We start from the raw sequence: 26,497 nt of genomic DNA on the forward strand, positions 1-26,497 counted from the left end.
AATAGAGGGAGTCACAGGTTAGAAGACAGATCTGGCACCAGTGAGACCTCTAGTGATCTAAAGGGATGACACCAACTGGCAGGCTAAGCAATAGTGGAGAGACCACCTTAAATGCCCATTCCTGATAATGAACTTGATATCTACACTATATGCCATCCTAGAACCTTCATCCAGTGACTGATGGAAGTAGAGACAAACACCCACAGTTAAACACTGAACTGAACCCATGGAACCCAGTGACAGAAAGAGAGGAGCGATGAGCAAATTGGCAAAGAATGGGCTGGCAAAACCAGCAGAGACAGCTGATCTGAACAAGGGGGAGCTCTTGGACCAGACTGACAGCTGCGAGGCTAGCATGGGACTGATCCAGACCCACTGAGTGTGAGAGTCAGTGAGGAGGCCTAGGCAACCTATGGGGCCCTGGGCAGTAGATCAGTGTTTATCCTGGCATACAAACCGACTTCGTGTGTCCATAACACAAAGAGGAATGCTCTCTCAGCCTGGACTCTTAGAGGAGTGCCTGGACCCTGCCCTGAGTGAAATGACAGACTCTAGATATCTCCTATGTGGAAGAAAGTGGGGATAGGGTGGGAGGCTGGGGGGCTCGTGGGGGCATGCGGGAGGAAGGGAGGGAATGGGAACTGGGATTGACATGTGAAGCAAGCTATTTAAAATTAAATAAAAAAATTAAAAAAGAGATATGAAGCTGAGATGGAAAGTACAACTACAGAACAGCTATTAAATGAAATTAAGACAAAATATCCCAAATCTAACCTACACAGGCATGCGTTAGCACATTAAATACCCAGCTACACACACACACACACACACACACACACACACACACACACACACACACACACACAGCAGAGCGGGGAGGGAAAAAGAGAGAGGAAAATATACATGCATACAATAATAATATTCCTCCATGGGTCTGGAGAACTAGGTCACTGAGCAAATTGCACAAACATGAGAAACTTAATTCCATCCCCTGAAACCAACAAAAACTATAAACAGCCAGATGTAGTGACATGTGTCTTTAATCCCAGGCACTGGGGAGGTGGAAACAAGTGGATTCCTGCATGTTGTTACCTAGCAGACTAATCTATTTGGTAAGATCCTGGTCAGTAAGACCTTGTCTCAAAGAACAAGGTAGACAGCAATTAGCAATTATACCTGAGGTGACTTCTGACCAAAAGCTCTATGGCCCCATCCTACATACAAAGCCCTTCCTATATTCTTTCCCATGTCTCTCCCCTTTGTGTCAAAGTGGAAGTTTACCTGATATGATGACTGAAATTTATAGTACTCTCTTGTATTAATGTTCTCATCAGAAAGATTTTTAGCTGCCTGCTTAGTATTCTTTCTTGACATTGCTTCCTTACTGTTTTGATGTGGATTGGCAGAGAATTTTCCACATCTTTCATATTATAGCTCCTTTTTCATAATAACATTTTATTCTTCAAGTCATTTTCTCATACAAACTTTACTATTATTTTTAAGAATAGCAAAGATGCACTTTCAATATGTTTTTTGAAATATTATGAACTCAATATTCAATTTCATCACTCAAAAATGCTACCTTAAACAAAGCACTAGAACACAAGCGCAAGTGAGCTAGATCTTTGTTGTGTTAAAACAAAAATGGCCTGTCTAGCTCCAAATTATATGTTTTTAATTTTCTTTGGAGATTTTTATCAGACTGGCCTTTAATTCCACCACCATTCTCTTCTGGATTACTTAGGTATTCTCTGAGAAAAATGAGCATTTTTCTTTTTCTACTTCTTTTTAGAATAAATTTTATCTTTTCTTTTCGCTCACCAATATTGTCCTTGACAGATTATTAATGTCCAACTAAGGATCTTCTAACATGCACTCAAAACTGACATATACACAAATGAAGAAATAAAGCAAGCTATTAGACTATACTACTATTAAAATGTTTATAAATTACTAATTGCCAAAATTACTTATCAGAATTAACACAATTGAGGTGTTAATACTTTTGCTTTTGGGATAAGTGAATGTTTTCCCAAAGAGATGACTTGGGCATCATACTAAATTTAATACTATCCTTCTAGTTCACCCATCTTAATGAGTAAGCATCAACCAATTGAAATCATTTTCCAAAGAATATGGTTCACAACCAGTATAATTTGACTCTTAGAAACCAATATCAATTGTGAAATCATAGAAATTGTGAAGTGCTAATACAAGGAATGACAAGTAGGCCAATGGAATTCTGTAGAGTACAGAAATAACCCATTGCACATGTGGAAACTTGACATATAACAAAACTGACATTTCATGATGGCAAGGGGAGCAAAAAGGCTCTTCCATGAGAGTTGCTACAATAATGTGTTATCCACATGGGGAAACAGTGAAATCGAACCTCTACCTCACATCATACAAAAATCAACTCCAGATGCTCCAAGAACTTAAATCTCAAAGACCTAACTTTAATACTTCCAGAAATAATACAAAAAGCATATACTTTAAATTGTGGTATAAAGCAAGATTTGTTAAACAAGGCAGAAATGTTCAAGAGATAAAAAATATATTTCACAATTTTAAAATGAAGATATCAATGAAATAATCCCAAAAAATTCAAATATGTTATGAATAGGTACACCCAACAAATGATTGCTATAGAGAAATGAAACAAAAATCAAAAAATACTAAAATATATACACAGAGAATTCACTGATGAACAAAAGAAGATGAGCAATAGAAGTTACTGAACTACATTGGTAACCAGAGTAGTACAAATTAAAATTACACTAATACAAATGTTTCCCTCTTTGGGATGACCACAGTCAGTGTTTACCATTCTGAGATAATGGTCACATACAAACAACAAAATCTTTATAGATATAAAAGTAAAAGTTGCTGTAATTTTATTTTAAAACAATTTGAAGATTCAAGTATGTGCATATGTACTAATTCTATACTTAGACACAGTTGTAGGTTAACATCAAATTATTTAACAGCCAGCAAGTCATAGGCAATATCACAGTAATTTTTCTGATTTTACCACAAAATATTCCAAGTACTAGCACATTGTGAAGAATAGTTTCCTAGAGGATCAATGTCTGGCACCAGCTTCTTCTTAGCCATGGTAAGTGCCTAGTGTTAGTTGATATCACAATTTCAGGAGTTCATGAAAGAAACTGTCAATGTTTCAAATTCTTCTATAATAACCAAATCTTACAAGAACTACTCAGTCTGAGGAGACCTGTTTTAGTCATTTCTGAGGGTAGTTCCCTCAGAACCTAATCATATTACTTTATGCTCTATATTTCAAAGTTTCAAAATCTAAACACATAACATGGAAACCAAGTTTCCAGAGCATAAATCTCTAAAGGTAACAGGCAAACTATTCACAAACAATACTAGACACCAACAAATTAGACTGGATGCCTTCCTATACCCAATATTGGTCAGGATCCATTTGTGTTAATATATGTGCTAGCAACTATTACACATAGGTACCAAAAGATATGTCCAAAGTGCATCTGCAGTGTGTTTTGTGCCACTCATTAACAATTAAATGTATGATTAAAATGTTATTTTCAAACCATGGAAAACTTGACAGTTATGAAAACAAACTACAGTTACATACATCAATGTGGATGAATCTAAAAATATAAAATTTGATGAAATAAGATGAGCTCAGAAAACAGAATAATAATTATAAACTACATGATTCCTTCCATATAAACATCAAAACTGAATGAAATTTCATTTCTACCATTACTCCTCAGGAAATAGTATCTATTACCTGACCTCTAGACCTAGAGGTTCAAAATCTAAAGAAGGCTTTATGAGCCAAGCAGCTTAACCATGATGGTATATGGATGGTGGAAGAAGAAATAATGGGAGCACCTTGATTGGAGGTGTGAAATATAAGATTTGAATCGACATAATTGAGATCCTTGTCTTGGCCCTCAATGTGGCAGCAATAATTGGACCTACTGTGTCATCAAGAAATGTTAAAAGACACAAAGTAATGAAGGGACTATGTTGGGTTGAATTTGGGGAGATTTAGAAAGGAACAGATATGATCATGTTTCTTTGTATACTTGCATGAAATTCTCAAGACCAGAGAGAATGAGTGGGCATTCCAATGAAAGAGAAATAGAATATAGTGTTATAAGGAGATAAAGGGGAACTAGAATAAGGAGCATTAAATGGAGAGAGGGAGGAGAGGACAAGGTAAAGGTAGGAGTATGGGAAAGGAAAACTAACAATAAAGGCCTTTTGAAAACCCATATGAATACCCAGTACTGTAGAGGGTTCCTTAAAATATTTATATATATGAGAGGAGTTTAAATAGAATCACCATAAAATGAGGGAGAGAATGCCTCATCTAGACATCTTATTCTGCAAAGTAAATCCTCCAATGCCAGGAATGGATTTCATCTTATTGAGTTCTTGACCAAAGGGGTCCCATAGACATTCCAAACATTATGGGTTATTGTCATGGACACTGGATACTCTCTACAACCTTATGACAAGGCTCTATTGCTGAGGACAACACTTGGTTATGTCATAAACATGGAGAAGTCCAGCTGGTGCCCAACTAGCTTCACGTCTACTGACTAGTGTTCAGGGCACTGGAAGGTACTCTGCAAGTTATAGAGGAGAAAGGTTGTCATCAAAATCAATCATTTACAAACCCTACTACCCTACAACAGTGACCTGACTGCAAGATATAATGGTGTAATTAATAGTGGCACCCATGCTATAGAAATAATAGGCACACTCAATGAGATAGAATCCATATCTGACACAGACAAAAGTGGTCAAGAACCTGATACTCGATAGACCATGGCCCTTGGGGAAAACCTGATAGCTAGTACTATCATTCTGCTAAAAGACATAGCAATAAAATGTCTCCTAATGGTATATTACTATATCCATAGATCAGTACACTGCTCAACCTCAATCAAATAAGCTTCTTTTTTATAAGCTTCGTCTTGCAATAGATGGGAACTAACACAGAAACCTACAACTGGACAGCATGCAGAGTGAGAGACTTTGGAGCACTTAGCCCTAATTCTGATATCTTACACAATGCCTTTCACCCTAAGGCTCAGGAATCTATGTGGAAGAGGAGACAGAAAGATTTTAAGAGCCAGAGGTAATGGATGATTCAAAAGAAACAGACCAAATAAGGCCATGTACATGTGAAGTCAGACAGACCTGTACAAATTCAAACCAGACAAAATTCCAGCAATAAGAAGTAACACAAAGTCCTATCCCAAATCAAGAAGCTGTTAGAAACTGATTTCTGCTGGTAAATGGAAAATCAGCTTTCTCTTAAAGAGTATATCAACCATACTCCATGACAGGCCCCATACCCAGGAGCAATTAGCCAATGCAAAAGCGACGCTGGGGGGGGGAATTTTTCTGGGGTGGAGACAGGTCTTCTGCTTCATTTTGTTTTGGTGGTTTTTTGTCTTTCTAATTTTTGTTTGTTTTTGTGGGGTTTCCTGTGTGAAGAGAGAAAGAAGACAAAGTTTGGTGGGTAAGGAGGTGGGTAGGATCTTGAAGGAGTTGAGAAAGGGGAAAATATGATAAAATAAATTGCACAAAACATTTTTAAATAAAAACATGACAAGAAAAGGAGGACACAAAGTTATGGGGAGACTGTATTGGGGTGAATCTGAGAATAAAGGAAAATTAATATTAAAATGTTTGTTAACTGGTTAGAGTCATTTATGTAGGAATTAGCATAATTATATCAAACGGAATATATCATATTTAAGAGAATATAATATATTCATATATTTGGATATTTTACACATCTGTAATAGATCTACAGCCAATTTTGAAGACATATTAGTACACACTTAAAAATATTTTTCTAACTACCTTAATGGGCATTTGCTTGACAGAGCTATTTAAGGCTCTTAGAACAAACACTTGCTCACAGATAAGGAGTATGGGAGCAGTTCTAAAGGAGATCACCCTCAGTAACTGGATGCCACGTGAAACTGGGAAAGGTGCTTAGATGAGGAAGACAATCAGACAGAATCCAAGGCCTAATATTCACAGCAGAGAAAATGGTATCCAGCATCAAACTTCAAAAGTACACAGTTCTAAAGGAAGTGTGAATATAAACTATAGGGAATAACCAGGGACAGAGATAGGTATTTGGAAGGACTCAAAGAACATGATTCTGATTGAACTCTAGGAATTGTAAGTATAAACTAAAACTAGGCAGTGCTGGGAATCTTCAGATTAATAATACGATCCCTTTTTGTAATAATAAGCAAACTATATTGTATGTGTGTTCCTGTCACTACTTATACAGAAGGAAAGTATATCAATCTAAAAATAGTGTTCCTTCCCTATCAAAGAACTGTTAGAAATCTGCAAGGGAAAAGGAGTTAGTAACAATCAATTACATCATAATTAATGGTATTTTTAAGCACTTCATAATGTACATTGTGAAAAGCACTTTAAATACATCATCTTGTTAATACCCAACAAATCTTAGGGTGTAGTACTATGATTGACTTTATTGTGTAATTGAGGAAGTCAATGAGATCATGAAGGTTATGTGAGACAGAAGTAGGGCTTGGGGTTTGGACTATGTGATTTCATACTCCATGATCTCCATCACTACATAACCTCTCCCAATTCTTGCTAAAATGTTACTTCTAGAAGCTGCAAGTTATTGATAATACTCCCACACCATGGTATAATTTTAAATTAGATTAGAAAAAAATCACCTTTTTAGATTGTAAGCAAACTAGCACATTAATGCTAACTATGAGAGGTTTTGCTAATTATGCTTCAGCTTATTAAGAGGGACGAAGCTGTAATTTGAGCTCAGCTTGTCTTTGCAGGTCCTCTGGTGGTACATTTCTACTACTGCAGTTTGGTCCTGTTCAATATCTTAAATTTTTGAAGGTTTTCCAGCACAGGATTATAAAATATAAAAGTCAGCCTTTAAAGTCTGGGAACTTTAGACGTAGCAATATATTTTTGAGAAGAGTATTTTGTTACTCCACTGAAGCGGTAATGATAATAGCATCGCAAACTTGTCTTCTAGATAACATTTGCATTGATTTGCAGCTCAGGCCCCTTATCTGGAAGGATAGCACTGTCAAATGTCATATACATAATCGTATGTGACTTTTGAAAACTTGAAAATTATTTTTAAGTAATTCTACTACATTTTATTTCATTGGTTTACATTTATATACTGACATTTTTAGTGATTTAAAGAACTATTTTTTCACTGCCACCACTGACACAAGTTAGTAGCTCAAGTGATATGTACTGCCAGTAAATTATACATCAAATTTCAGGTGCTTAATATAAAAAAGACTGCCAAATATATCATGAATAATTTCTTGAGACAGTGTCTTGTTGTATAGACCTGGCTGATCTGAAACCTCTATGTAGACCAGGTTATCCTCAAACTTGCAGAGACTGGCCTGATTCCCAAGTGCTGGTATTAAAGGTATGTGCCACCACACCCAGCTCATGAATATTTAACGACTATGCTTTAGTGTATTTCTATCATGCTTCTTCAAGTGAAGCATATTTTTATTTCATTAGATAGCTTTCTTTGTACATGAGGCTTATGTTATATGTTTAATTTTTTATTATTTTGGACAATGCTACTGTACAGCTTTTAAACATTAATGACTCTGGTAGACTGTAAGAATTAAATATTAAATTTGCTGAAAATCATGGGAATTATAAACCTTGATCAATGAAATTTTATATCTGTTTTCAAGAACATCTATTGAAAGAGTTGTCAATGGTCTCTGTAATTCCTCTCCATTATATTTTAATTCTCTTACTTCCAAATTTTATTTCATTAATTATTCTGCCCCATCTACACATTTTCTACCACTTTCCCCCATTCATACTAGATTTTTTGTGCACTGGTTTGTTTTGCAATTTTCTGTATTGCTTCATAAATACTAAGTTCTTAGGAATATGTATTCTTGTCTTCTTCAGCTCTTACTTATATAAAAGGTAGCATGTGCTCTCCTATCCATTATTTTAGACACTTTAAAAAATATTCTAAAATCCGAGGTTGACATCACTTCATTGACATAACCTTCATTATATTTCAGCTTCATGATATTCTATTAGATGCACCAATGGTTTATTTAAATAACCTACAGCAGTAGAATATGGACTCTTTCTTTATTAAGCAAACATGTAAGGGTACTAAGTACTGAACTTTGGCACACAGAGACCTGTATAGAGACTGGACTATTACACATTTCTTTAATAATGCCTGTGTGATTACAGCTTTTCTTCTCATTCTCATTTGAACTGTCTTTTGTAAATCGTTCTTGTTTTCTGTATATACATATGTGCATGCATGAGTGCAGATCAGAAAAAAATCTGCAACAGTCAGTTTTTCTTCTACTGTGTGAGTTGAACTCACATTATGAGGCTCAGCAGCAAGTACCTTTATTTGCTGACATATCTTGTTGGCCTTCTCTTGAATTCTTTCCTAGTGGAATTGGAATTTGTATGGAATAACAGCATTTGAGAAAACAATACATTGAACCTGTTCAAATAATGTAATAGTGTCAAAGTATAGTATAGAGAGAGACAGAAGGGCAGAAGGAAACCCAAGTTCAGGGCTAGAGCTGGAGGAGAGAAGGAGAGGTATATATACAGGTACATATAGGGTGGCATCAAATGTGGAGAAGAGGGAACCAGATATAAAAAAGTATCTATTACATGCCAAATAAATATTTGGTAAATGAGTTGATGACTAAGACGTTAAAATTTCAAGTGTGAATTGTGTTTGTGCACGAACCTGTACGTACTTGTTTATATGTTACTAACATTCCTTTCCTCTTTGTACTTGAGTTACACTATCATGATCAATTTTAAAGCTTTCCATTAAATGTTTTGTGTTGTTTCCTGCAGCAAAACTCCAGTTGAGGTAGTAAAGAATTAGATTTTCGAGAGTAGTCAGGGTGGCTTGGGGCTCTGAAGACAGTTTACTGGGTAGCCTAAACACTAAAGAGAAAGCTTTATGCCAATCTCTGCTGCTGATGGATTCTCTTAAATGGCTGGCTGTTCTTTCATGCTGCACACTGGTTTGTTTAGGCATGATTATGCACATCAGCTTCTGCCTCAGTCAACAAATAATTAAAAATTAAACCTGTTTGTAAGTGTTCTGTGATACAGTGTTGCCGTAAAACAAAAAGGTAGGGGTCCATCCCTTAAAGAAAAGGTGATTCAGAAAACAGATGGAATTCTTTCACATTGCACAAAATGTTTGCTGCATACTGAGTTCCTTTAAATAGCTTGCTCCCTCAGTGGCCTTAAGATGTGACTGGATTTTCCAAACGTGTATCTACACAAAACTTTGCAGGAAAGCACATGTTTTGTGAAGTGAGAGACCTATGTATTGAGTAGCAATTAAGCTGCCATTGTGTGTTGATTTCAACAGTTGTATGCACTAAAACCTTACTAATGAAATAAAAAGCAAAATCTTTCTATTGGTTTCTTTTCAGTAACTATCTACAGAAAGTTCATCTAACAGGCTGCAGGGAGAATCTAGAGTTTCTTGTATTAAGTATTTTGGTTCTCATCTTAACAGACTTAGTGCATTTTAGTTAAAGTCCCGCATTCATTTCTGGGTGTTATTTTCCAGGAGCATTGCAGTATAACTCGTTCCAGATCAAGATTCTTAAAATCGGTGCAGAAAATCCTTTGTTCTTCACTTGTTAATTTGCTTTATTTTTCCCAGTGCAGTAGTTATGCTTATACTGATATCTCCCAGGAAGATTTGGGTCTGAGGTATATATGTACTACTAGTCACTGGTGTCGGCAGGAAGGCAAACCAGAATGTAACCAGTGTGCTGTGCTGGGGAAGAAAAAGATATAAAGCAGGAGAATTGGAAAATGAGAAACAGAAAAAGTGGTGCTCCTGAGGGAATAGTCTTGCTCATGGCATGCTGCCCGGAAGCTGCTGTTCCTTCCTGGCTAAAACCATGGGGAAGATGAAAAGCTGAGTACAACAAACAGAGGCGGATTGTGGTCGGAAACAGAGCTTCATGGAAGTCAGCAGTTTTCAAGGCTGGGATGTCCGGTGAGGGAGCAAGACAAGCCAGGAGGTTACACGGCTCAGCCAGTGGCACCTGGACAAAGCAGGACCCAGGGAAGAAAGCAGTGTTCCCGTGAGAGTGGGGCCCTGTAGGCATGCAACTGAGGATATGGTTTCTCAGAAAGAATAAAGAACCAAGGCTCACCTTTTGGAAGAATAGTACTGCGTTAGGAGAGGATGCGCACACACAAAGGGGAGAACCATGCATACAGCAGCAGCCATACGAGCAGCCACAGAAGCTGCAATAGCAGAAACAGAATAGCAGCTACCATGAACTGGAACAGAAAACATGATTTTCGCATCAGATTCTGAAAAGGTGCTTCAGGGATCCAAAAGTGCCAGATTTCCTGGAGCAATACAAATGAGAGAACCAAAACAAGAATAGAAGACTGGAGATGTAGGTCAATTTTAGAGTACTCTCCAACTGTATGTGAGGCCATGGGTTTGAGTCACAGAAATACCAAAAAGCACATACATTCAAGAAAACAAAACTAAATAAAATTGAGACCTAGCCTACCACAGCAATATTCTATGATGCTGTGGGACCTGAAATAGTGAACCCCAATGGGACTGGGTAAGATAAAAAGAGGACCTAGAATAGTGTGCCTGCTACATTGGGACATAAACTTCTTGATAGCCAACTCTTTGAATAACCACCCAGAGAGAAGGCCCTCCCAGGAGACACTGCTCTCTTAAATTATCCCTACCCCAGATACCTCTCTGGTAGGTCATGATTTCAGCTGTGGGGTCACTCAGGCCAAATCCTGCCTGCAGCTAAACTCATTCCAGGCAAGCTGATGCCAGCGATTAACCCTACAGGTCACAATTTCCCCCAAGGGATGTGACACCTGGTTTCAGAAATATCCCAGGCCAAGTTGTCTTGCATTCCATAGGCTTGCTTAGTAAGCCTCACATCTACTACAGCTGTCAGAAAATTTTCGAGCTTGTTTCTCATGACCAAAACCATAACCCTATAATCCTTGAAAACTGTGCGAAACAGATAACCCTTACAGTGTAGGAGGATCTGACACAGCCAGGCACCTGGAGGCCAGCCCATCCCTCAAAGCATAAGTTTCCCACAAAATGATAGTCTGATTAGAAAGCCCTACAATTCATTACAATTCAACCTTTCATGATGAACTCGGGCCTAGTCCACCTTTGGAACTGTTGTCACTTAAAACGCTTTCTGCTGGAGTGCATGTAACTCAGATAAAGGGTGAATACATAGTGTTGCATGGAAGAAGTATTCGTTGCTACAAAGATTTCTGAGCTGACCCAAGCATCTGAATAAGGACTTGGAAGGTAGTACTTTCCATTGGGAAGCCAAAATGATTTATCTTTGGACAAGTGCATTTGAATACATAAAAAAACAAAATTAAATATGCCCGTCCATCTAAGAGACAGTTTAGGGAGTCTGTTTTGGTCAGAAGATTTGGAGTGTGTGTGATAGGTATGGATGTTTTTAAATTTTATACAAAATGTTACTTTACATTTAATCCTAGGTGATTTTGAAGTTCACCCATTACCTTGAAAGGCCACTGAAAATAAAGCAGAAACTCTTATTAAATATAGAATGAATAACATTCCCATTTGGCTGGCAGTATAACTTCAAACATCACCGTCTTAAACTGAACTTTGAAAGAGAGTTAAAATGGCCCTGAGCCTTCAATGAAACAGTCATAAAAAAAGCTGTGCACTTTAGTGGGCCATAGGTGAGGAAGCTAACCTCTGGCCTTTGAATTCAGAGCTATTCTTTTGAATTGTGTGTGCTAGTCAGCTGTTTTCTTACCTGGTTTCCCCCTATAACCTTACTCTCTTTCTAAAGTAGCCATCAGATCGGAAATGTCAAGGAAGTAGAGAAAGAACTAGAAGTAGGTTTGCTAAAAAAATGGACTCAAATCAGAGACTAAAAACTCTGAAGCCACAGGGGTTGGTGTACCTCAAATACCCAAGACTACAAATACAATACAAGCTGGGATCTTCTGAGAGTCATGTACTAAGAAATAAGTCAAAGTCCATATTCATTGTTCAATAAAGTACAGAAAAGACATGAGGCATTTTTTTATAAAATTGTAACTTTTGAACAAAAAATGAATTGAAATCAGGGAAAATATCATCACAAGCAAACACGGATTCCTTTCCAGAGAACAGCCCATTCTAACATGGATCCTCCCTCAGTCGTACATTCAGGTCCCTAGAGCTCAAGGTGAATAGAAAAAAACAGTTCTCAATAAGTGCTTCTACTCAGAGTCAGTCAGTGCTGAGCTTCACTTCAAATTCAGTATTCTACAGCTCCAAAGCCTTTTTACTATTCAAAAACTCAAGAAGAAACTCTTCAGTAAAGCCACAGAAATGGCCAGGGGGAATGGGAACAGATATCCAGTATTATCAGCCACCACAAGAGTATATACAAAAGGAACCAAGATGGTACATCATATCTTAAAACCACCAATACATTTGTGACCTCTTTACCAGGAATGAAATTGGACTTCTGTTGTGGTATTGACTCACTCTATGAAACAATGAGAAAGTTGTGATCAAAAGGATAGTTACTAACAACTGTAAATGAAAATATGGAGTAATGAGAACTTTTAGACACTGCTAGTTGGTATGTAAAATGGTAGAGCTGCTTTGTCAAAGAGCCTGGCCATTGTATAAAAATAACCACACATCACATCAATACTTCTGGGAAATTCCACTCCTTGGTGTATACTAGAAAGGAATGAAAATAAGCATTCTTACAAGAACTTGTGCACTAATATTCATAGCATTATTATCATATTTCTCCAAGGCAGAAGCAAGTGCAATGCCTACCAACTGAGAAATAGATTTTTAAAAATGCATCATATAATTATTGCATAATCATATAGGTACTGTACTATTAAAAGACTAAGTACTTGCTTGGTGCTGTGGCACATGCTTTAATCCTAACACTCTGGATGCTGAGGAAAGAGGATCTGTAGGTAAGTTTGAGGCCAGTATGGTCTACATAGTGAGTTCCAGGAAAGCCAGGGCTACGTAGTAAAAACCCTGTCTCATAAAAAAAGATTAGGTATGGTACTAATCTTCCTACAATGTGCATGGACCTCAAAAACATGAAGAGAAGTAAAAGAAGCAATTCATGGGATATGACATATTATGGGATTTCTTTTTATAAGAAAAGCAAGGGCAAACTTCTTTTTTTTCTTTTATGTAAGTAGGCATATTAGAGTAGTGGAGGAAACTGGAACTTAGAGAAATAGGGAGTGATAGCCACTGGACACTGGGTTTCTTTTTAGTAATAATAAAAGTGGTTTAAAAGTGATTGTGATGATGTTTTTCACAGCTTTGTTAATATAGCAAAAACCCATTTAATTCCACAGTTAGCATTAGTGAACCGGGTGGGATATAAATCACATTTCCATAAAATTGATGCAAATAAGCATGGGATTTTTGCTTCAACTAGCACATCTGAAGAGCCATGCAATACTAAATATTTTTACTCCTGGATTTCTCAAATTTATTATGAAATACTAATTTGGATTAAAGTCAGAGATGTACCTATGCTTGTTTATCTTAAACAGTGCTAACTAAGGCAAAAATCTGATATTGTTTACTGTAAACAACAGGACATATTAGTAATTACTTTCACAATACAATATATTTATATTAAGACAACAGGTAAATCTGTCTTGGGATCCGGAAATTTTCTTTCTTTAAGTTTGTAATTTAGAAAAAAATACCAGTTATAAAATAACACCATAATCACCATGCATAGCATGAGAAAATGCAAAAGAGATAAGAAAAAAGCCAGTCACTTTATTTCCACCCACAATATTATAACATTTAGCATTTTCATTAATTTTCCCTTGTTTTGCAGAGCATATTTTTCATATGATTTTGATCACTTGTGGTTCTTCAGCATGTATTCACTATCTGCTTTCATTATAGCGTTGAAGTATGAACTTAGTGAAACTTAGCGACTGATCTGTCTCTCAAGCTTCCTCCTTCCTCTCCTCTTGTTTTCCATAGAGCTCAAAACCATCACTGAGCAAGTCTTAAGACAATGAAGCCATTAGAAAGAAAGCTATCAAACCAGGTTTGTAGTGTCTATCATCTTGAAGTACCCATCCATCACCATGAGGCTTTCTGTTGTCTCTCCCAGGGTTATACAGAATGAATCAATACCATAGCAACAGTTCAATTGCATCTTTGCAAAGAAGGTCATGAATACAAACAGACATTTTAAGAAGTCTCAGCTCTCTACTAATCAAACATTGCCCCCTTGTCATCTCACAGGAGATTTGTCATGCTGTTGCAGTGTTGTTAATGCATGACCTCTTTAATGCTGCTGGTATAACACACCATACAAAATAGAAATTTATTTTCATATTGCTAGGGCATGATACTAATAGTATAAGAAAACGCTAAGTCAAAGGTTGTATTTTAAAAGACTGTGATCCTAGTTGTATCAATAAACAGTATGGAGTCACTTTAAGCCATTGTACTATGTATTCCAAAGTCCCAAGGCAGCAAATGCAAATGGGTCCCAAGTTTGTTGATCTAATGAATGGAGAGAAGTGAAGGAGGAAGAGGGAAAGGGAGAGAAAGAGAGAGAGAGAGAGAGAGAGAGAGAGAGAGAGAGATCTTTTTGAGTTTCATTAGAAGCACTTGGGACATGTCTACTTTCTGTGCAATTTGCTCACTGAAGGAAGAGCCACTTGACTCCACAATTGAAAATGCTTTGTGGAGGTAAGCTCCACAACAGTGACACTGAAAGATTTCTCAAAATTAGTTTACCAAGATAAAATTAAAAAAGTGTTTGTAGAAATGTTTGATAAACACCACACTTAAGGAAATTTGCTGCTAAAATCTTAATGAATCTTAAACCCCAATTTTTTCTTCTATAAGTCCATTCATAAAATGTTTCAACTAACCTACCCCACCCCATGTACAAATGAAAATGATGTGTTGTACAGGAAAGTCACCTTAAGCCACTTATTTGGCTCTATTTGTGATCAAAAGAAATATTAGAACAACATCAAAAAACATGCATTATTTAAGCCTGTAATGTCAATCACTCATAGCATCCTGTGAGAAAACCACTCACAATAGCATGGCTACACAGTATGATGTCAAATTATCAAGGACTATTAAGATAAGAAAAGCAAAGTGAAAATGTGTGAATTTTTAATCCGAAGGTCAAAAGTTACTAACAAATTTCTCAATCCATACACTTTACTGGAATGAAACGAAGTAAATGAAGTCAGTTCCATAGAAAGAAACATATTTGGTTCAAATGTGGCAAGAAGTTCAACCTTGTTCCTGAGGAAGTGATATTCCAGAAGATCAGTTGCAGAGAAATTAGTTATATGGATACAGTTTCAGAGTTTACTAGGTGACTTTGATGAGCAAGTAGCTTTGAAAGGAACTGAAGTCTTAAAGAAAGGGCAATGGTGTGACATACAGTGATTAAATAAGTGATTTGCAATGAACAAATAGAGGCTGGTGAGATGGCTCAGGGGTAAAGGTCCTAATGACCTATGTTTGTATCCCAAGAACCCACACAGTAGAAGGAGAGAAAGAACTCTGCAAAGTTGTCCTTTGACCTCCACACTTGTGTGTGGAGCACCTGTGTTCATGCAGAACACAGACATAAACTATATATATAATTTAAAATATTATATATATATATGTTCATATAATGAAAATTGAGCAAATGGGTGCTTAAACTCATAAGTTCCTTTGAAAGGTGAACTTTTAATCTATATCAAAGCAGCCAAGAATCCAAGTGACAAACAATAGACCCAATCCAGAAAAGACTTTCAAAAGATAGGGAGAATACTGCAACATCACAGAATTAATTCTGCACACAGGATCTTGCAGTTCCAGGCTCACTGGGAAGGACTGATGACATTTTTCATGCTAAGGTTGGAGACCCACAGGTTATTCTTTAGGCAATTCTATAGTTTCCATTAGGAGTAAAGAGAAGCAATATGGGAAGTTCATCCTAAATTTCAGTTTGTCATCATCCTCTGCCAAACACAGATGGGATTAGATAGAAACATCTGAAGAAGAATTTTTCCCCACCTCTCAGATATCTTGTATTTTTCTATAGTTTCCCATTATTTTACATGGATAGGTTGTAACTTGGCTGCTACTTCAAAGCAATTTCACCTGCAACATGGAGCCTACTGAGTCCTATATTAAACCTCTGGAAAAACAACAATATAGGAAACTGCTTCATAAGCAGGAGGGGTTTTTCTCTTCCCTTGTTAGAAACTACTTCTGACCCATATACTGAGAGCAGTTAAGCCATACTATACTCACTCCATTGTCTTAGCAACCTCTGGACTCTGTGGGAGGGTTTCACGGTTTTGTATGACACAATAGATTTCAAAATTCAGTTCTTCATCATATAACCATGTGTATGTTCATACTTACTTCTAATGTTTGAAACCAAACTAGTGGCAGTGTTTGCTATACTCTCCCACAAGTGTTTGATGTTTGCTTGCCACCAACCTTTCCTGCGTTTAAACAGAACCCCTGTGAGCCCACTTCACCCAGCTGCCACCACCATTCACCAGAAAAAATTTAGTGTGACATGATTTGTTCAATAGTTGGCCAAGCTCTCTTTGCTTTTTCTATGTTTAGGGGTAGTAGATTAAATTTGCTTCCTTTATTCCTTTGAAACACTGTTTTCTCATTCTCAGAAATCAAACAGGATATCATCCCAGTTACCTTATTATTTATTTTATGTGCATGTGTGTGTTGGGGGTAGGGTGTTGGGACATTCTACAGCTGTGTGTAGAAGTCAGATGACAACCTGCAAGAGTCTCTTATCTCTTTCTAACATATGACTCTGGAAATAATTCTGATCATCAGGCTTGACAGCAAGCATGGTAAACCTCTGAGCTATCTTGAAAGCTCAGCTAGTTTGAATTAAAATAAAACAATGATTAAAGGCAGTATTGGCACATGCTTTAATACCAGCACTCAGGAGGAAGGGGCAGGAAGATCTCCGTGAGTTGGAGCCCAGTCTGGTCTACAAAGCAAGTTCCAGGATAGCCAAGGCTGCACAAAAATTCCGATGTCAATAAACAAAATGCAGCAATGAAGGATCAAGAAAGAAATATGGAAGATTATTAGTATTTTCTAAGAATGGACTAGGGAGCTGGGCAGTGGTGGCACACGCCTTTAATCCCAGCACTCGGGAGGCAGAGGCAGGTGGATCTCTGTGAGTTCGAGGCCAGGCTGGACTGATAACCTCCAAAACAATACAGAGAAACCCTGTCTCGTAAAACCAAAAAAAAAAAAAAAAAAGAATGGACTAGGGTCTGACCTGCCTTCCGGTACCCTACTTGGGGATTCCTGAGGCCTGGAGACTGCCCACTTGGGAACTTATTCCAGCTGTCCAGCCTATCCAGAAACTGGCTGAGTCCTGGTCCAGCCTCCAACCATGGAGAAGGTAGGTGTGGGACTGTTTCAAGCCAACCTTTGCTTGCCCTGCTTGGAGCCTCCTGAGGCCTGGGGAACCCATCTCAGTGCAACAGCCCATCCAGGATCTGCCAATGTCCTGCTACTAGTCTCACCTCCACCGCCTCCACCGCCTCCACCACCAGGAAGAGAAAAATCACTGGAGTATTGGACCTGCTCATACCCACCAGAAGGGAACCTTGAACCTGTACCCGCCAGGAAAGGAAGAAACTCCACCTGCTTCCACTGGAAGAAGGAATGGGAAGAAAACAATATAAAAACACAGTTAACAACAGAAAAACCAATGTGACACCACCAGAGTCTAGGGACTCTACACCAGCAAGACCTGAACACAGATGAATCAGAAAAGAACGACCATAAAACAACTTTGTGAAAATGATAGAGATCCCCAAAAGAGGGTATGAGAAAGTCCCTTAAACAAATGGAAGAAAAAGACAAACCAAAAAATACAAGAAACCAACAAATCTCTTAAAGAAAGCCAAGAAAAAACAGATGAAGGAAACAGTTCAACACCTGAAACTGAAATAGAGACAATAAAGAAAACACAAACTGAGGGAATGCTGGAAATAGAAAAGTTGGATAAATTACCAGGAACTACATATGCAGGCATAACCAACAGAATACAAAATATGGGAAAGAGAATTGCAGGCATTGAAGATACTCTAGGAAAAATAGATTCATCAACCAAAGAAAATTTTAAGTTCAACAAATCCCTAATACAAAATATCCAGGAAATATGGGACACCATGAAAAGACCAAACCTAAAAATAATAGGTATAGAAGAACGTGAAGGAACCCAACTCAAAGGTGCAGAAAAAATACTCAACAAAATCATAGAAGAAAACTTTCCCAACCTAAAGAAACACATGCCAATGAAAGTGCAAGAAGCTTACCAAATACCAAATAGAGTGGACCACAAAAAAATGTCCCTCACCACATAATAGCCAAAATACCAAACATACAGAATAAAGAAAAAATACTAAGACTAGCAAAAGAAAAAGGTCAACCAACATATGAAGGCAAACCTGTCAGAATTACACCTGACTTCTCCATGGAAACTCTGAAAGCCAGAAGGTCCTGGATAGACATTCCACCAAGACTAAGAGAGCATGGATGCCAGCCCAGACTACTATATCCAGCGAAGCTTTAAATCACTAATGATGGGCAAAACAAGATATTCCACGACAAAACCAGATTTAAACAATACATATCTACTAATCCAGCCATACAAAAAGTTCTGGAAGGAAACCTCCAACCCAAAGAAGTTAACTACACACAGAAAAACATAGGCAATAGATAATCTCACAATACCAAACACCAAAAGAAATGAAGTGGGGAAATCCACACACAACACCCCCACCACCAACAAAACCAAAACACACAAGAATTAACAATCCATGGTCATTAATGTCCCTAAATGTCAATGGTCTTAACTCGCCTATGAAAAGACACAGGCTAACACAATGCTTACCAAGACATAATCCATCAATCTGCTGCATCCAAGAAACACACCTGAGGTAACAGATGTTACCTCAGAGTTAAGGGTTGGGAAAAGATTTTCCAATCAAAGGAACCCAAGAAACAAGCTGGGGTAGCAATCCTAATGTCTAAAAAATTAGTCTTCAAAATAAAAGAAAATCAAAAGATATGAAGGAGGTCATTTTATATTCATAACAGGGGAACTACACCAAGATGAATTTTAACTTCTGAACATATATGCCTCACATACAAAGTCTACCATATTTGTAAAAGAAACACTAACTAAAGTTCAAATCACACATACACCCTCACACATTTATAGTGGGAGATTTCAACACCCCACTCTCATCACTAGACAGGACCACCAGACAGAAACTTACCAAAGGAACTAATAGAAGTTATGATCCAATTGGGTTTAACAGACATCTATAGAACATTACATCTAAACACAAAAGAATATACCTTCTTTGCAGCACCACATGGAACCTTCTCTACAATCGACCACATACTTGACAACACAGAAAACAGGTACAAAAAACTGGAATAACCCCATGTGTCTTATCAGACCACCATGTTCTAAAGTTAGAATTCACCAACACAAATTGCAGAAACCCTAAAACTCATGGAAATTGAATAATGCCCAATTGAACTATTCCTGAGTCAAGGAACAAATAAAGCAAGAAATTAAAGACTTCTGAGAATTCAATGAAAATGAAGGCACAATATACCCAAACTTAGAGGACACTTTGAAAGAACTTCTAAGAGGAAAGTTCATAGCACTAAAAGTCCACATGAAGAAGCTGGAGATAATTCACACTAGTGACTTAACAGCACACGTGAAAGCTCTAGAACAAAAAGAAGCAAATTAACCTAGGAGAAGTAGATGCCAGCAAGTGATCAAACTGAGGGCTGAAATCAATAAAGTAGAAACTAGGAAAACAGTACAAAGAATCATTGAAACAAAGAGTTGGTTCTTCGAGAAAATGAACAAGATAGACAAACCTTTATTCAAATTTACCAAACAGCAGAGTGTGAACATGCAAATTAGCAAAATCAGAAATTAAAAGAGGGACATAACAATGAACACTGAGGAAATCCAGAGAATCATAAGTCATACTTTGAAAATCTATACTCCACAAAATTTGAAAATCTACAGGTAAAGGACAATTTTCTGGAAAGATATCACCTACCAAAATTAAATCAAGAACAGATAAGCAATTTAAATAGACCTATAACCCCTAATGAAATAGAAGCACTCATTAAAAGTTTCCCAACCAAAAAATTCCAGGGCCAGATCGTTTCAGTGCAGAATTCTACCAGAAATTCAAAGAACAGCTAATACCAATTCTCCTCAAAGTAGTCCACAAAATAGAAGCAGAAGGGTCATTGCCAAACTCTTTTTACAAGGCTTCAATGACCTTGATACCCAAGCCACACAAAGACACAACTAAGGAAGAGAACAGCAGACCAATCTCCCTCGTGAGCATTGATGCAAAAAAACTCAATAAAATACTGGAAAATCTAATCTAAGAACACATCAGAAAAATCATACACAATAATCAAGTAGGCTTCATCCCAGGGATGCAGAGATGGTTCAAGATATGAAAATCCATCAATATACTCCACCATATGAGCAAACTGAAATAGAAAAATCACATGATCATCTCACTAGATGCTGAAAAGGCCTTTGAAAAAATTCAAAACTCCTTCATTATAAAAGACTTGGAGAGATCCCAGAAAACAAGAACATACCTGAATATAATAAACACAATACAGAGCAAAACAACAGTCAACATCAAACTAAGTGGAGAAAAGCTCAATGCAATTCCTCTAAAATTAGGAACAAGACAAGGCTTTCCAATATCTCCATATCTCTTCAATATTGCACTTTTTATTATTTATTTTTTATTTTAATTTTAAATAGCTTGTTTTACATGTCAATCCCAGTTCCCTCTCCCTCCCCTCCTCCCATAATCCCCTTCCCCCCCACCCTCCCACCCTATTGCCAATTCCTTCTGCACAGGGGATATCTAGAGTCTATCATTTCATTCAGGGTAGGGTCCAGGCACTTCCCTAAGAGCCCAGGCAGAGAGAGCAACCCTCTTTGTGTTATGGACACACGACGTCTGTTAGTATTCGAGGGATAAACACTGACCCACTGCTCAGGACCCCATAGGTAGCCCAGTATTAGTTCAAGCTAAAAAATAATACAACAAAAGGAGGTCAAGGGGATACAAATTGGAAAATAAGAAGTCAAACTTTCACTATTTGCAGATGATATGATATTTTACATAAGTAACCAGAAAAATCTACCAGGGAACTCCTACAGTTGATAAACACCTTCAACAAAGTGGCAGACTACAAGATCAACTCAAGAAAATCAGTATCCCTACTATATACAGATGATAAATGGGCAGAGAAAGAAATCAGAGGAACATCACCCTTTACAATTGCCACAAACAACATAAAATACCTAGGGCAATGCTAACCAAACAAGTGAAAGACCTGTGTGACAAGAACTTTGAGTCTTTAAAGGAAGGAATAAAACAAGATACCAGAATATGAAAAGATCTCCCATGCTCTTGGAATAGGTAGGATCAATAGCAAAAATGGCAATCTTTTCCAAAGCAATCTAAAGATTCAATGCAATCCCCCATCAAAACCCCAGCACATTTCTTCACAGTCCTTGAAAGAACAAGATTCAACTTTATATGGAAAACAAAAAGCCAGGATAGCCAAAACAACCATATATAACAAAGGAACTTCTGGAGGCATCACCATCCCTGGCTTTAAGCTCTATTTTAGATCTACAGTCCTGAAAACACCTTGGTATTGGCACAAAAATAGACAGGTAGATGAATGGAATTGAATTGAAAACCCTAAAACGGACCCACACACCTATGAACACCTGATTTTTGACAAAGAAGCTAGCTAAAATTATATGATGGAAAAAAAGAAAGCATCTTCAAAAAATGGTACTGGCCTAACTGGATGCTGGCATGTAGAAGACTGCAGATAGATCCGTATCTATCACCATATACAAAGCTTAAGTCCAAATGGATCAAATACTTCAACATAAATCCAGCACACTAAACCACTTAGAAGAGAAAGTAGGGGGTACCTTCGAATGAATTGTTATAAGAGACTGCTTCCTGGATAACACCAGTAGCACAGACACTGAGATCAACAATTAATAAATGGGACCTCCTGAAACTGAGAAGCTTCTGTAAGGCAAAGGAAACAGTCAACAAGACAAAACAGCATCCCACACAATGGAAAAAGATATTCACCAATTCCACATCTGACAGAGGGCTTATTTGTATATTTTTGTATATGTCCAAAATATACAAAGAACTCAAGAAACTAGTCACAAAAACACCAAATAATCCAATTAAAAAGTGGAGTACAGAACTAAATACAGTATTATCAATAGAGGAATCTAAAACAGCTGAAAGACACATAAGAAAATGTTCAACACCCTTAGCCATCACGGAAATGCAAATCAAAACAATGCTGAGATACCATCTGGCTCCTGTCAGAATGGCTATTCAAAAACACCAATGACAGCTTATGCTAGTGAGGATGTGGAGAAAGGGGGAATACTTGTCCATTGTGGTGGGAGTGCAAACTTTTACAGCTACTTTGGAAATCATTGTGGAGATTCCTCAGGAAAATGGGACTCAGCAATTCCATGCTTAGGCATATACCCAAAAGATACACATTCACACAACAAGGATATCTGTTCAGCTATGTTCATAGCAGCATTATTTGTAATAGCCAGAACCTGGAAACAGCCTAGATGCCCCTCAACTGAATAATGTGGTGCATTTACACAATGGAGTACTACTCAGCAGGGAAAAAAAAAACAATGGAATCTTGAAATTCATAGGCAAATAGATGGAAGTAGAAGAAACCATCCTGTGTGAGGTAACCCAGTGACAAATAGACAAACATGGTATATACTCACTCATATATGGATTTTAGACACAGAGTAAAGGATTATCATCCTATAATACACAATGCCAGAGAAGCTAGGAAACAAGGAGTACCCTAAGATAGACATAAATGATCCCATTGAGAAGGTGAATAGGACAACATATACTGAGTTAATTGGGAGCATGGGAGAGGCTGTTAGAAGAAAGAGAAGGGGAGAAGAATAGGGGAGAGGAGGACAGGAGGGAGCAGGAAGATCGAGTCAGGGGAAAAATAGAGGAGAACAAGAAAAGAGATACCATAATAGTGGGAGTCATTATAGATTTAAAGAGAAATCTGGTACTAGGGAAATGTCTAGAGATCTACAAGGATGACCCTAACTAACAATCTAAGCAATAGTGGACAGGCATCTTAAATGCCCTTCCCCGATAATGAGATTGATGACTACCTTATATGCCATCCCAGAGCCTTCATCCAGTAGCTGATAGAGGCAGAAGTAAACACCCACAGCTAAACACTGAGCAGAACTCCTGGGATCCAGTTGCAGAGAAAGAGGAGTGATGAGCAAAGGGGTGAAGTCCAAGCTAGAGAGATCCATAGAAACAGCTGAACAAAGGGGAACTCATTGACTCCAGACAGATAGCTGGGAAGCCAGCATAGGACTGTTCTAGCCCCCCTGAATGTGGATGTCAGTTCAGAGGTCTGGGCAATCTATGGGAGCCCACTCCACATAGAGGAATACTCCCTCAGCCGAGACACATGGGTGAGGGTCTAGGCCCTGATCCAAATGATGACAGAGTTTGAAGATCCCCATGGTAGGCGTCACCCTCCCTGGGGAGCAGAAAGCGGATGGGATAGGGGTCAGTAGGTCGCAGGGGAGGAGGGGAGGGAGAGGGAACTGGGATTGACACGTAAAACAAGCTGGTTTCTAATATAAATAAAAAAAACAGAACAAAAAAGAATGAATAAATGGACTTGGTTTTTACAAACTGAAAACAAAGCGTGAAACCAAGGATTTATGAACATAGCAAAACATAAATCTCTTGCATGTTGAAACAAAAAAATTGCGAACATGAAAACGTTTTTATAAATATGTGTTACAGGGGGCTGGAGAGATGGCTCAGAAGTTAGGAGCACTGGCTATTCTTCTAGAGGTCCTGAGTTCAATTCCCAGCAACCACATGGTGGCTCACAACCATCTGTAATGAGATCTGGTGCCTTCTAGAACACTCTATACAAAATAAATAAACTATTTTTAAAAATATTTGATATAGAAAGTAAAGTTAATAAGTAAAATAACTTGATGGGTTAACCAATAATTACATGGTCCTTTACCTATTTATCAGATTGTCTTTCTGTGTTGACTTTTAAAGTCTTTTTTACATTGACAGTATGAACTTTTTTACATATTACTGAGATAATTATATAGAGGTAAGTGTGACAAGTTTCCACTGAAAAGTGGAGAATTTCCCTTATAATTGTACAGATTTATGAACAGTTCATCACACTATGTACAGGTATCAAATTAAATTAAATAAAACTCTGAAAGAAAATGTCTTACCTATGTAAGAGGTAATGATGAAATCAAGGCAGTTAACAGTGACATCTTCTTTAATACCTTTTAACTTTCTTTTGTATCCTTTTTTGAGGTTGGGAAAGCCGACATTTGCCACAGGACATGTTTGGAATTCAGAAGACAGCATCTTCTCCTTCCTGCCAAAATGTGGGGATCCTGAGAACAAATTCATATCATAAAGATTGGTGGCAAGTGCCTTTCCTCACTAAACAATCTCTCTAGCTCCTCCTTTTAACTTGTCTAAACACAGACCAATTGCATATACTTATGTGGTACAGTGTGATGGGAGGAGAATTTCTAGGAAATTTTGGTTTATTGATTAACATTACAGATGGCACATTTCTATTTGCTTCCTTCTTCCTGCTTTGGACAAAGGGTGACTAAAGCTACGATAATTAGCTTTGAGACACAAGACCAATACCAGCAACTTTTTACATCAATATACTTATTTTTGTGAAAAAAACTAATTTTATTAAATAACTACTAATAGGGTTTATATATATATATAATATATATATATATACTTTATACCAAAGAACATTTTTTGTCAATCTTTCTCCTATGAGTAAGCAATCAACACACAAAGATGAGATGAAAATATTGTTTTCTTTCTGTGATTCTGAATTCTTTGTAGCAACCTGACTGTACCAACGGTTTTTCAAATACCTGATAAAAGTCACTTCTGGGGGCTGGAGAGATGGCTCAGAGGTTAAGAGCACTGACTGCTCTTCCAAGGGTCCCGAGTTCAATTCCCAGCAACCACATGGTGGCTCACAACCATCTACAATTCAATCTGGTGCCCTCTTCTGGTATGTAGGCAGACCAGTGTATATGTAATAAATAAATAAATCTTTAAAAAAAGTTACTTCTGGATGTATCTGGAAATGTTTGTTCAAGGAAAAATTAGCATTGAAGTTAGCAGACTTGATAAAAGGATTGTTCTCATCAGTGCAAATGGAGACATTCAACTTTGAAGGCTCTAAACAAAACAGAAGGAAAAAGTATATGCTTCTCCAGCCTTAGGACTTTGGCTCAATTACAACATTGGCTTTTCCCTGAGCTTCCATCTTGTAGATAGAAGATCATAACACTAACAAAACTCTATAATCCCATGAGTCAATTGTTATAATAAATCCCCTTCTGTGCAATAATGTAGATTTTTACTCCCTGATTTTAACCTTATGTATAACCTATGTATTGACAACAAAATATCAAGCTTAAAAGCATTCAAAGTGAAATAATCCAGGCAAAAAATATCTAGTCAGGCTCGATTTCACTTTCATAGACTCCCTACCATGTTCCATATTATAGAGAAAATAAGAATAATAGTAGCTAGGGATTGTTGGGTAGATTTTGCAGGCTTTTTCTTTTAGGCTACCAACCAGCTCCCAAATCATGACATAGAGACTTCTTATTAGTTTTGAATGCTCAATCTACCCTAGGCTAATTTCTGGTTAGCTCTTTTAACTTAGCCTGTTTCTCTTTTTACTTTTCTTTCCTTCTGTATATCTTATTTTCACTGCTTCTCATGTCTGGCTGACTGGTGGCTGCCTGGCTTCTTGCACCAGGTGTGTCACTCTCTTTCCCCTTTGGTCTCTTCTCCTTCTCTTCTCCCCTCTTGAGCCTAGATTTCTCCTCCTATTTATCCTCTCTGCCTGTAAGGTCCACCTATCCCTCTCTCTGCCTAGCTATTGGCCATTCAGCTTTTTATTAGACCAATCAGGTGCCTCAGGCAGGCAAAGTGAAACAAATGCAAGACATAATTACATAATTAAACAAATGAAACACATCTTTACATAATTAAACACATATCCTTACATCATTAAACAAATGCATCAAAAGCAAATATTACCATTACACAGCTTAAGTAATATTTCACAGCAGAAACAATTGTAACACCTCTTTGCCTAGTTAAAGTAATAGTCCACAAT

Source organism: Mesocricetus auratus, unplaced genomic scaffold, assembly GCF_017639785.1.
Source record: "Mesocricetus auratus isolate SY011 unplaced genomic scaffold, BCM_Maur_2.0 Super-Scaffold_100003, whole genome shotgun sequence".
Taxonomy (NCBI): domain Eukaryota; kingdom Metazoa; phylum Chordata; class Mammalia; order Rodentia; family Cricetidae; genus Mesocricetus; species Mesocricetus auratus.